Raw genomic sequence first — 12,117 nt, forward strand, 5'->3', positions numbered from 1 at the left:
TTTCGCTACTACTCATTTGGAAGGGTGAGAGGAATGGCCATTCAAAGAGGCCAACACAAATGTCCTCCTGGTGGACGAGGTAGAGGTGCCAAACCAGCTGAAGCAGAAGCCTCTTTGCCATCAGCCTCTGCAACAGCTGCTTCAAAACCCCATATTTTTTTATTCCCAAGCAGGACGGGGGACTCTGAGACACATCTTGGACTTGATACTTGAACAAGTTCCTCAGGAAGGACATTCAAGATGGTCACTCTTTCTCGGATCCTTCAGGCCCTCCAACTACAGGATTGGTTGGTGTCATTGGACCTTTTGGATGCTTATTTTCATGTGCCAATCCATCTCAAGCACAGGAAATACCGGAGGTTCACCGTTGGTGGTTCGCACTATCAGTTTCAACTCCTGCCATTCGGGTTGACCACTGCCCGAGGGTCTTCACCAAACTGATGGTGGTGGTGGCAGCGCATCTCAGGAGAGGGGGATTCACGTCTTCCCCGGTCTGGACGATTGGCTGATCATGGTGCGTTCTCCCGAGCAAGCCTTGGATCATCTCAATGTTACCTGCCACTCCTTTCAAACTGGGCTTCTCCCTCAATTTCAAGAAGTCCCATGACTCCTTCCCAACAACTCCAGTACATCAGGGCTCTATTAGACACCACCTTGGCAAAGTGCTCACTGCCCAGGGTGAGGGCTCAACACATTCTCCAGATGGTAATCTATTCCATAATGCCAGTCTTCCGGCCTTCAAATGCTTGAGGTTGCTCAGCCTCATGGCATCCTGCATTTTTCTGGTGCCAGAGGCCGCCTGAGAATGAGATCCCTTCAGTGGGCTCTCTTATCACAATGGTCCCAGTTCTCAGGGCGGATGTCGGACCACCTTCAAATTCCGATCAGGATCTTCTGTGGTGGGCCTGCGAGGAAAATCTTATGAAGATAGAACACTTTTGGCAACCATGGCCGGAGATAATTGTAGTGACCGCTCCAATCACAGGGTGGGGGGCTCAAGCCAACGATCTGACAGTCAGCGGTCGTTGGTCTTTATCGGAGTCCAGACTACACATCAATCTTTTGGAGCTGAGAGCAATCAGGCTAGCGCTGAAGTCTTTTCTGCCATCTGTACGGGGAAGGAATGTCCTAATAATGACTGACAACATGGTGGCCATGCACTACCTCAACAAGAGGCTGTGTAGGGTCGCTATCACTGTGCAGAGGGGCAATGCAGCTCTGTTACTGGGCAATTCAAGAAGGAATATCCCTATCGGCAGTTCACCTAGCCGGAGAGGAACACAGCAGTGGAAGGCTCTGAGCTGGCAGAGCGCAGTCTCCCACTAGTGGGAACTAGCTCAGGAAGTCCTTCAAGGGAACTTCGCCCTTTAGGCAACCCTTCAAGTGGATCTGTTCGCGACTGGTGCCAACCGGAAGTGCGAGCGGTACTGCTCAAGGGAATTTCCTCCAAGAGGAGCTCTGGGAGATGTGTTTGTGGTGTATTGGTATTTCCTGCTACTGTACGCATTTCCTACGGTCCCAGTCATTCTTCAAGTTATCATGAAGTTGAGAAGGTTCGGGAACCACATGATCCTCATTGCTCCAGATTGGGCCAGGAGACTGTGGTACCCTGACCTTCTGGACATGGCCATCTGTCCTCTGATACCACAGAGTATCTGCTCTTGCGTGAGGAAAGTTGGGGTTCTCCATCCAGAGGTCAAGACTCTCAACCTTAACATGTTTCTGAAAGGCTGAGATATAAGGATTGGGACCACCCGGATGACGTGATGGAGGTGTTGCTTTCGGCCAGAAGGCCAGCAACAAAGTCTCTGTACCATTGCCGTTGGAATAAGTCTTGCGACTGGTGCAGAGAAAAGAATGTTGATCTTTTTCACTGTACGACTCCAGATGTTTTGCTTTCATTAGCACACAAAGGTATTCAGGTTGGAACCATTAAGGGTTACCTGGCAGCGCTTTCAATCTCTAAGCGCTCATCCAAGGACTATTCCTATTTCAAGATACTACTGGTTAATCAGTTTCTAAAAGGGCTCACAAATGTGTTTCCGCCATCGACTTTTCAGGTTCCCGTTTGGGACCTTAACCTGGTTTTGAAGTTTCTAATGTGTGCCCCATTTGCCACACATGTCCGTTGAGATTGTTGACATTTAAGACAATCCTGTTGGTTGCTATAACATCTGCACGTAGAGTGAACGAGTTGCAGGCACTTTCTTCCAAGCCAACCTTTACTATATTCCACAAGGACAGGGTTGTGTTGAGAGTGAAACCCTCTTTCCTACCTAAGGTAGTTTTGTACTTTCATTTAAGTCAGAAAATGGTGCTGCCAGCCTTCTATCCTCCTATGCATTCTAGTAAGGAAGAGGAAAGGCTCCATAGGTTGGACCCTATGAGAGCATTAAGCTTTTATATTTACAGAATGTCCAAGGTGAGAGTGGACAACCAGCTCTTTGTGGGGTATACAGGAGACAAACTAGGCCAGGCTGTTTCTAAACAGACCTTTTCTAGGTAGATCGTCATTATTTCTGAATGCTATAGATTAGCAGGCAACGACCCTCCTGAGGGCTTGTGTGGGTACATTCCACCAGGGGCATGGCCACTTCGACAGACCTACAAAGGGGTGTCCCTATTAGAAACATCTGTGATGCTGGTCGTTAATGCACACGTTTACTAAGCATTATTTTCTGGATACTTCCCATGCTCCGGATGTTGCTTTTGGTAAGGCAGTACTTTAATATGCCTTTTAAAATCAAATGTCTAAATTCTTCACCCTCCTCCAAATATGGATACTGCTTTGGGAGTCTGTCAAAGATTAGGAATAAGTTAGAGGACGCAATCCATTCGAAGAACAAGTTACTTACCCCTGGTAACGTTCTTTCGACTGGATGTTCCTCTTACATATTCCTAATCGCCCTCCCAGCCTACCACTTTGTAGAATTTCCCATGCTATTACAGTTTTCGTTCCAACAAGGCTGAGTACGGTCAGGACCGCATTATGGGCATCTCTGCTACACGAGGAGGGGAAAAACAGAACTGAGGCAAGTCGCCATGCGTGCTACTTATAACATCCGATAACGTCACCTTTCATGGAGGCCTTCGAGTGACATCGACTTGACGCAGGACGCCCTCTGCCAAAAATTGCTGAAGCTGGACTCTACATGTCAAAGATGAGGAATACGTTGGTGGAACATCAAGTCGAAAGAACGTTACCAGTATTAAGTAACTTGTTCTTTCAACTTGTTTCAAGATTCTTAGATTCAGGGCTCGCTTTGCCAAACAAATCCTCTTGGACGATTGGCTTTTTCTTGCCCCCACATCTGGGTTTTGTGATATTCCCTTCACCTATAGCCCGTAAGCCTAAGTTCCAATTTACACACTACATGCCATTGCCTCATAAATTCAAAGAATGCAACCCGAGACTTCTTGATACCCACGCGTGGTTTGGCTGGGCCAGTTTCTTAGACTGTTCTGTTTAAGATCCCCTTTAACAGTAACGTCAAATTTACTGATGCCCATTCTTCCTTCCCAATAAAAGCTCTTCTTGGGGACTTCCAAGGCCATTTGACTAGATCCGAATCTCCTCCAGCTATCCACTCCTGTGTTCACTTAAGAAATCACATCCTTGAAAATGCTGACCTGGTGCTTCGGTCTGGAAAGCACTGCTCCCTCTACCACCCCCCCTGGCTGCTTCACCCCATCTAACTAGACTTAAACAGAGCTGCTGATGCCTGTAGTCCTGCCCGGTACGTTTACAGACTCAACAGCAATTGCCCCTGCTTCGATCACACACTCCCCACTTAAAGTAAGTCCATATGTTTCTGTCCTATATTTTGCAGCACTTTGCTAGATACATGGCTGGTCTATCCGAGGCTTTTATTGTTTCTCTCATTCTACAGAAAGTCTCGAAACCCAACCACCATTGCAGCTATGTCTGCTGAATCTGTGTTTTTCCAAGGGGTATATGAACTTTCAGATTTAGAAGCTCAACATCTTGTAGCGTTATCCTTCATTCGATTCCTTCCAAAAAAAGATTGAATCCTGCTTCCAATCTGCAGAGCGTGGTCAAATCTTACCATTTCTCATAGACTTTCGGAACTTGGATGACTTAACAAATTGCACTCCCCACGAAGGCGATCATCCCACTTTTTATGGCCCCGTTGTGAACGTCTGGCTATTGCCTCCCAATCCCCGTCTTCCATCAGTGTCGGATGTAGTGGAGCACACTGTGGTGGTCATCCTTTTGGTTTATCTTGCTTGGTTTAATTTGTTTCTGGAAATATTTAAATTCTGTATCAGTACGTTTTATGTCCTGAAATGGCGGATTTCCTTCAATTATCATTTTAATAATATTTGAACTTCCTCTGTAACAATTCAAACTGAAATAAAGCTATTACATGTCATTCTTGTGACAATATCCAGATGGTTCTCATTCTACTTTGATAAAGAATTGTAGTTCTTTCACGGAATCATAAAATATCCCTTTAACCCAACATCAAAATTGTTAATGGTACAACCTCCGGAATATTCATTTGCTCTGTGTATGCCAGTACACTTTGTAACTGTTTTTGCTTTGTGTTTTCATTCAAGCGTTCAACATAAAACATTAAGCTGTTCCTTTTTATGTGGATTTGTTTTCTAGATGCAGCTCCATAATATAAATGTCTTCATACTATGCCTCTTTTTATATTGACTTAATTGCAACAATATCAAAATTTCAATCTGTGAAACATTACAAATGTAATCTCCCACAAAAATAATTCAACACGTTGCAGCTCTGGGAGAAAAAACAATGCCTCCGAATAGCCACAGGAGGAAACCTAACCTTTCCCGAATGTACAGGTCCCCAGGTCATAGACCACTGTTTCTTTGCCTTGAAGTACCTCTGAAGAGTACTTGTAAGGGGTTAAGATGACCAGTATAGCGGGGCCATACCTGCCTACATTTGAAAATCAAAATTCCTGAGATTTATGCCCCACCCACAGCCACACAAGACTCCGCCCATTTGCACATGGCTCCGCCCACACGCCCAAAAGGTAAACTCGGTTGTTGTAGGCTTCAGTTTGCTTACTATAGCATTGAAAATAATGCATTCAATGCTATAGTAAGCAAAATGAAGGCAGTGCTGTTGCCTTCATAATAGTGCTTTCAATCCATGCCATTGGATTGAAAGCACTATTTTTGCGGCGGCGGTTTCTGTTTGCTTACTATAGCACTGAAAATAATTCATTGTGGGGACATCATGTGATCCCGGGAGCGCGGTCTTGCGAGATCTCGGCCCAACGTGATTTTGCGGACCCGCCCTCCGCGAGCGGGGACTTTGGCGCCAGTGTGAGGCTGGCAGTGCGCCAGACAAGTCGGTCTGGACAGCGCTGCTCCATCTGAGCCAACGTGACTGAAGGCCCAATCCTGTACCAGCTCACTTCCAGCGTAAGTCCAATGCCAAGGGAGGCCTCCTGGCGGCCCTGGAAGTATACAGCGTGCAGCGCAAGTGCACACCCGGCCTCCAGTGCATATAACTGGAAGGCCTAGCCAAGACTGTGAGTACCTGCCCCGTCCCACGCATGGACTATTGCAACCCTGCGTTTTGTTAACCAATAAAGGCAGTTACAATTACCCCGGCGTCCTGTCGTCCTTGGCGGCCACAACATTCATTCAATGCTATAGTAAGCAAACTGAAGGTGCCGCCCCCGCCGAAATAATGCAGCTCTCAATCCATGTCATTGGATTGAAAGCAGCATTATTCCTGCTGCGGCGCTGCCTTCATTTTGGTTACTATAGCATTGAATGAATGATTTTGGTAAGCAAAATGAACGTTGCGACGCCGCCATAATAATACTGCTTTCAATCCAATTATATGGATTGAAAGCACCATTATTACGGGGGTCGGGGGTCGCATTGAGCGCCGTTTCCGGGTCCCGGCCACTTCTCCACCCGATTGGCTGCCGCCGGTAGCCAATCAGATGGAGAATATGACACCCGGAAAGAATCTCAAAATTCCTGAGATTCACGGGACTTTTTCAGAGACCCAGAGAAATGCTTTAAATTCCGGAGTCTCTGGAAAAATTCCGGAGATTAGGCAGGTATAAGCGCGGCATAGCATTTGTGCGGGTTACGTTTCGAAAGTGGTTGTCATGATATTGGTTATTTATATGCCTCTTGGAGCAGTGCTGAAAGGTGTCGCTCAGACATAATGGTTCCAAGGGGATGCTGGCAAGAGTTGGGGTGGTGGGGGCACTCAGGAATGTGACACCCAATACTTGTACTCAATGTTTAGCAGTCATAAATAATTCACAAACCAAGTATATTACGGGTAAAACTGAAATCCCAAAAAGTTCGTTTTAAATAGAGCAAAGAAAACATGACTTTGCATATTTAAAGGAACATGCAGCTAGTGCCTGCCCCAAGCATATAGGGCATAGCGGCTCGGACAGTATCCACATGTTTGTGGATTACACAAGAAATCTCTGCGTGAGTGACAGAGAGAATCTCTGCGTGAGACTGAGTAAAGGTTTTGTAGTGTTCTGTCTTGGATGAAACCAGGGGTCTGCAAACTGTGACTCTCCAGGTCTTCTGACTTCCACTTCCATGATTCCCCGTTCCCCCAACCATTGACCATGATGACTAGGGCTGATGGGAGTTGTAGTCCAAAAGCCCAGGTGCGCCAAAGGTTGCAGACCCCCTGTTACTGAACTTTGCGTGAAGGCTGTGAACATTGCCTTGATGCTGAGCTTCTAGAGAATAGGTTCTGTGTAGGCTAAAACTCACAATGGCTCTTGTGAAACTTGGGTTTTTGACACACTAGCGGAAATGTCCTTGGAATGTTTTCTTTTGTGGGATGTTTCGTGTAGTTTTAGTGAAAAAAAAGTTTGGTAAACTTCTTTCCCGTCATATGGATCTATTAATCCTGCATCCTTGTCTTGGCCTTTATTTAAAAATGTTTTTTTTTTTGTATTTTTTTTTATTTTATTTGAAACCCCATCCCCTCGACATGGATAACTCCAATTTGTTTTCATGGTATTGTTTTCTCCTTTGAGGAATAGACCCAGTTACTGCAAGTAAATTATTTAATCTGCCTAGAGGGGAAATCTGCTTCTGTGCTGAGCTGCTGTTTGGCCAAGCAATGTGAACAAGACTTGTACAAGTGGCACCTGCCATAGACTTGTTTCCAGGGCATTTAAGATTAAGTCAAATTCCTATTTAGCAAGGGCTAAAACACGCAGCATTAGATTTAAAGTCTTGTTTGCATGCCAGCCCCTGGCCAGTCGTCCATGAGATGTGTTTAGCACGCCAAGGAGAGGGGTCATCGAGGTCTGCGTTGCCTGGCAGCATTCAAGTTCATGGCTAAATGGAAGCGAAAATGAATTCACAAAATAACCACAAGCATGTGGGGCTCAGTCAGTAAATAGGCATGGGATTAGATTTTCTTGAATATTTAACTCTTGAAAATATTAGCCTTTTAACTTTGACCTTTCTGTTAATGGTGTTTCTGTGGCTGTGATGAGCACACGGAGCTCTCTGAGCACTCGGCTTCATTGCCGCAGGTGGGAGTGACCTAGTGAGGTGAAAGGGTGGGGGTGTGGCTCTGTACATGCACCTTACCACCCCTCAAGTGTATGCCCTACTACTCTAACCCAGTGATGCATTGGTACTAAAGCACTCTCACTTGTGCGGTATTCTGTATGATGTCACCATAGATATCTTTACTTCTCGAGTAAAACTATTGGCTCCATCCACTGGACGATTTGCAATGTTCTGAAAAATATTAGCTCCTCGTGTACACTTGATTTGCAAGGAAAGGCACTTTCTGTGGTAGGTGCCAGTTTACTTGCATATGTAACAGTATGCATTGCCTTTTACTCTTATTCTGATTCTTGAAACCTTTGTCTGGCATCACCATTATCCGTAGTACACAGCGGTCATTGCTATGAACTGTAGAGAAACTCCTTGCAATCAAGCCATGAAAATACAACCCGCTCGGGAAAAAGACTAGGTGCACCTGCTTTTGAGAAAGACGCGAGTTTTTTATTTTGTTTACAAAGGAAATAAGGTGACGGGGTATTATGAATCCACTTCCACAGAGCTCCGATGTCTTCCGTAAGAAATTCAGATTATAAACACACAATTAGGCACTCCTGATGTAATCCATATGCAGTATAAATCCCCCACCGTCATTGGCTACCGCCTATATACCTGCAAATGGTTACATGTAGCCCATTCTCCAGTTGGTTCCGCTGTCTTCTCACTCATCTTCACCACACGTGGCTAACATCTTCGTTAGAAACAAAAGAGCTGGGTTGGGAGGCACTCCAATAAATAAAGGATTCAAAACAATATTAAGTAGCCCAAAAGGGGTCTTAGATCATGTATGTGATTTTGGTGCGTTGTATTTCAGGTGCAGGAGGGAGAAACTCGAGGCCACCCGAGGTTCAGCAAAACTAAAGCAGAAAACACACACTGACTATTGCTAGTCGGTAACCCTCTGCTGCGCTCCTAATGGGAGCTAGTCCCAAGTGAAAGTTATACCTTGTAAATGCTTAAGGCTCCAAGTATGGAGCTGCTGCTGTTTCACTTTGGCGTATGATGGACGACCCGCTCTTTCTGCCTAATCCTGGTGTTACAGCCTGTCACCACCCTTGCACCCGGCGAGACACTGCTGTCTTGTGACTGGTTGATTATGATTCGATCCTGCTTCACAAGAAGAGCAGGAATTGCAACTGAACTCTGATGAAACTAAAACACGTCCTGCCCTGAAAATGGATTTTCACTAATCCGAAACGCGTAGGCACTGATTACCCAATAGGAGTGTCTTTAGGAACCCTGAGCAGAGTGAATGTAACTGCTCAGCAGTGGGGCAACACCAAGGTGGTGATTACCCTGCATATAAATTACCCTACCACCAGTATTCTGTAAATGTACACTACATATGTGTGTTCTTTTCTTGACCAAACAGGTTTTGTTTATTTTGTCCAGCTCAAATTGAATTTTGTTCGTTGTTTTTTGAACCATTGACCGGTACAAACTTATCTGTGAATGCGATTAGCATTAACACACTCCAATGGAGTTGTATGTTATCAATTAAACTGATTATGTTCTGTTATATTACCTACGGGGTCTACTTTATATCTGTCCACTCTCAGCTTGATGGTTTCTTGTCTGTAGATTGTCAGATTGACAGAGCCCCAGATATACTGTTAATCTTTTGAATATTAGACAAAACCAATTATAATTCTGTAATAATTTGATTTCTGTCCCTGTATATCTAACTCTCCATACTTGGAGCCTTAAGCATATACAAGGTATAACTTTCACTTGGGGCTAGCTCCCATTAAGAGTGCAGCAGAGGGTTACCGACTAGCAATAGTCGGTGTGTGTTTTCTGCTTGAACATCTTCGTTAATCATGAAATGCTGTAAGGCAATTGGTTAACATCAACTGGCACCACCCTACCTTTTATCCTAACCACGTGGTGTGCACCGGATTAGCAATGTGAACTCAGTGGGACTCTTCGAGGTCAGCCTGGTCCTCGCGGACAAATCAGCCCATTTCTCATCCCAGACACGCTGGTGTCCCCACCATGCCCTCCCCACTGTACAGGCATCATTCTTGGCTCTCCCTGGCACAAAACATAGATAATTTCCTTTATTTTCCCCTTTATCAATTCGCCTCCCCAAGGGTGATCCACTATCCCACTAATCAATCCAATTCACGACTGATTTAGAGCGCATTTCCCTGCACGTCTGGTAGCTCAACTAGAGTGACCATCATTCTGGGGGGCACTAGAGTCTTAAATCTTGATTCATGTTTTGGCATCCCAAGACCTCTGCCTTCACTCCCAAGAATACGACTTCAGCACTGGGCTGCAGCCCTTCACTTAGTCAGCTGCACACATTCTTGCCTAATTGATTCAAAGGCCTAACTGATGTGTGGGGCTGTGTTTGTTTTTTGCCATGCCTGGGAATCGTGACGCAATGGTCAAGTGGAGCATAATGCCGCACCGTTCTGTGTGTGTTGCAAGAACACGTCCTGCAAGGATTCAGGTCTACTCATAACCACCATATTAGTTTGTATTATAACGGAGTACCTAAACATACTATAGCCTACATATAGTAGCTGCTTTACTGCTGGCTAACACCCCCCTATGTGATTTCCCATTCCTGCCAAGTGCCTCTATCCATGACAACCCCCCTCACCCCCACACTGTCCTATGCTCATCTCCATGTTTTAACATATTTTCTGCAAACTAAATGTCTAGGAGGGGTGGTGGTGTGAGCGTGCATCCCAACATTCCCCCCCCTTTAGTTAATCCTTCATTAACTAACTTATTCCCTTCTCTCTGTCGATCTGCCTCAACCTTGGGACCCATGCCCTACACACACAGCGCAACATACTCCCATCCTGTGCATACTTTTCTGGGTTGCATGCGAGATAGATGCAATCCCCATCACCCGCTCGATCTACCCTGTGCTCAGTATAGTGCTCAGAATCTGGTGCGGGTGATGTTAGTGTCCCTGGGGGGGGGGGGGGGGGCAGATAGGTGGAAGGGTTTTTCAACCCTAACCATGGGTGGCTTATTCAAATCTTAAGTCTGAGCCTGGCCTTTTGTGCTTAGGGGGGCTATTCTTGCCCCAATACTGACCATCATTCTTGCATTTCTCAAATAGTCTTGGTACAACATCAGCTCATCATCTGGCACGTGCAAAACACAACCAACAGGAACACCATGATCGGACCCAGTCACTTCACCAGTGTCCCAAGCCAGGACGGCGCCCATGAATATGTATCAAACCAATCTTCAGGCTGCACATCTGCTTTGTTCTCCATTCCAGTCTATTTTTTGTGCAGGTCCCCAATGATATGCGTCAGGGGCCTGTTTTCCGTGTCATTTGGGGGAATATATGTGCAACAGGACAACCCAAACATCTTGCACATGCCCCTTTTTATCACCGTTGGGAGATCTAGAACGTATCAATTTCCCAGCGCCCTCAGTCCACTTTAGATAGCATTAAGACCTTGTTTAGTGTCATTCCAAATTGGATCACTTTCCACCAAATGATCCGCAACCACTTGGTGTTTGCTGCAGTCTGGATTCCTGGAGTCAAGAGGGAGGCGAAGAATAGTTATGTTTGGTGTACAGCTGGACGATTCCTCTGACAGTTCGGTCTCCTCCTTTTTGGGCTTCACCAAATGCCTGTTCTTCACCTGTGGGGTTGGATAGGCAGTGAAATTGATTGCACCCCCCTAATTCGGATGCTGTTGTCAAATGTACTTCTGGCACCACCAGGATAGCTCAGTGCAGTGTTGTCAATGCATAGGTGCCTCGCCAAAAGGGTGGAAGGTGCATGTGTGCTTGCTGGCTGCATACTCAGTATATATCCATCATTGGTGTTGGTGCCTACTGGTACAGTTATGTGGTCTCGCAAGCAAAACTAATATTCACCCCTTGCTTGCATTACCAGTTTTGCTTGCATTACCAGTGTTTCATGTGCTTCAATCCATATTTGTCTAGATATGTGTGGAGACCATATCTCGAAACAGTTCTTATTGATGTTCCATACAACTGCTTCTCTGATTCCTACCATCCCCCGCTGCACAGCTCACCACCGCCTTCTCCCATCAGTTCAATATAAAAAATACTCCATCCAGTTTCAACATAGGGTGGGGCTTGCATTGAGTGGTCATGCAACTAATACCACATGTTGTTAAACTCTGGGTGGTGCACATTGGGCATTGTATCAAGCACTGTTCCTTTGTACTGATCATAGTCTATTTCCTCCTCCACTCTTTCCAAAAAAGGAAAGAACGGAAAAAGAAATAACACCATAGATACTGCTGTAAAGTGTTAGAAAACCAGCATGGCCAAACAGGGACAAGTATTCCAAAACATTCAGTCAAAATGTCCCCTGGTGGAGGCACGGTTTGTGCTGATTTTGGAACATCAGATAAATATACCCAATAACAGTTTCTTAACTTTAACAGGAAGGGGAATAGCATAAACTACAGTGTACAGACTATTATAACTCAACCTTTGCACAACATTTTTAATATACACTTTGTCATTCGGAAACAATTGCAATGGTGGCAAACTCACAGATTCCGGGGCAGTGCTTATTGGTGTCTTCCGATC

At 45.4% G+C, this 12,117-nt stretch overlaps 1 protein-coding gene across 1 annotated transcript in view; it reads left to right on the plus strand.

The window, feature by feature from the left end:
* The window catches only part of PDZD8 (PDZ domain containing 8), a 795,502-nt gene that overhangs the window by 506,151 nt on the left and 277,234 nt on the right, over positions 1 to 12,117 (plus strand). The gene's annotated exons all lie outside the window — the stretch shown is intronic.

This window comes from Ambystoma mexicanum, chromosome 8 (assembly GCF_040938575.1).
Source record: "Ambystoma mexicanum isolate Mex_15411 chromosome 8, UKY_AmexF1_1, whole genome shotgun sequence".
Lineage (NCBI taxonomy): Eukaryota > Metazoa > Chordata > Amphibia > Caudata > Ambystomatidae > Ambystoma > Ambystoma mexicanum.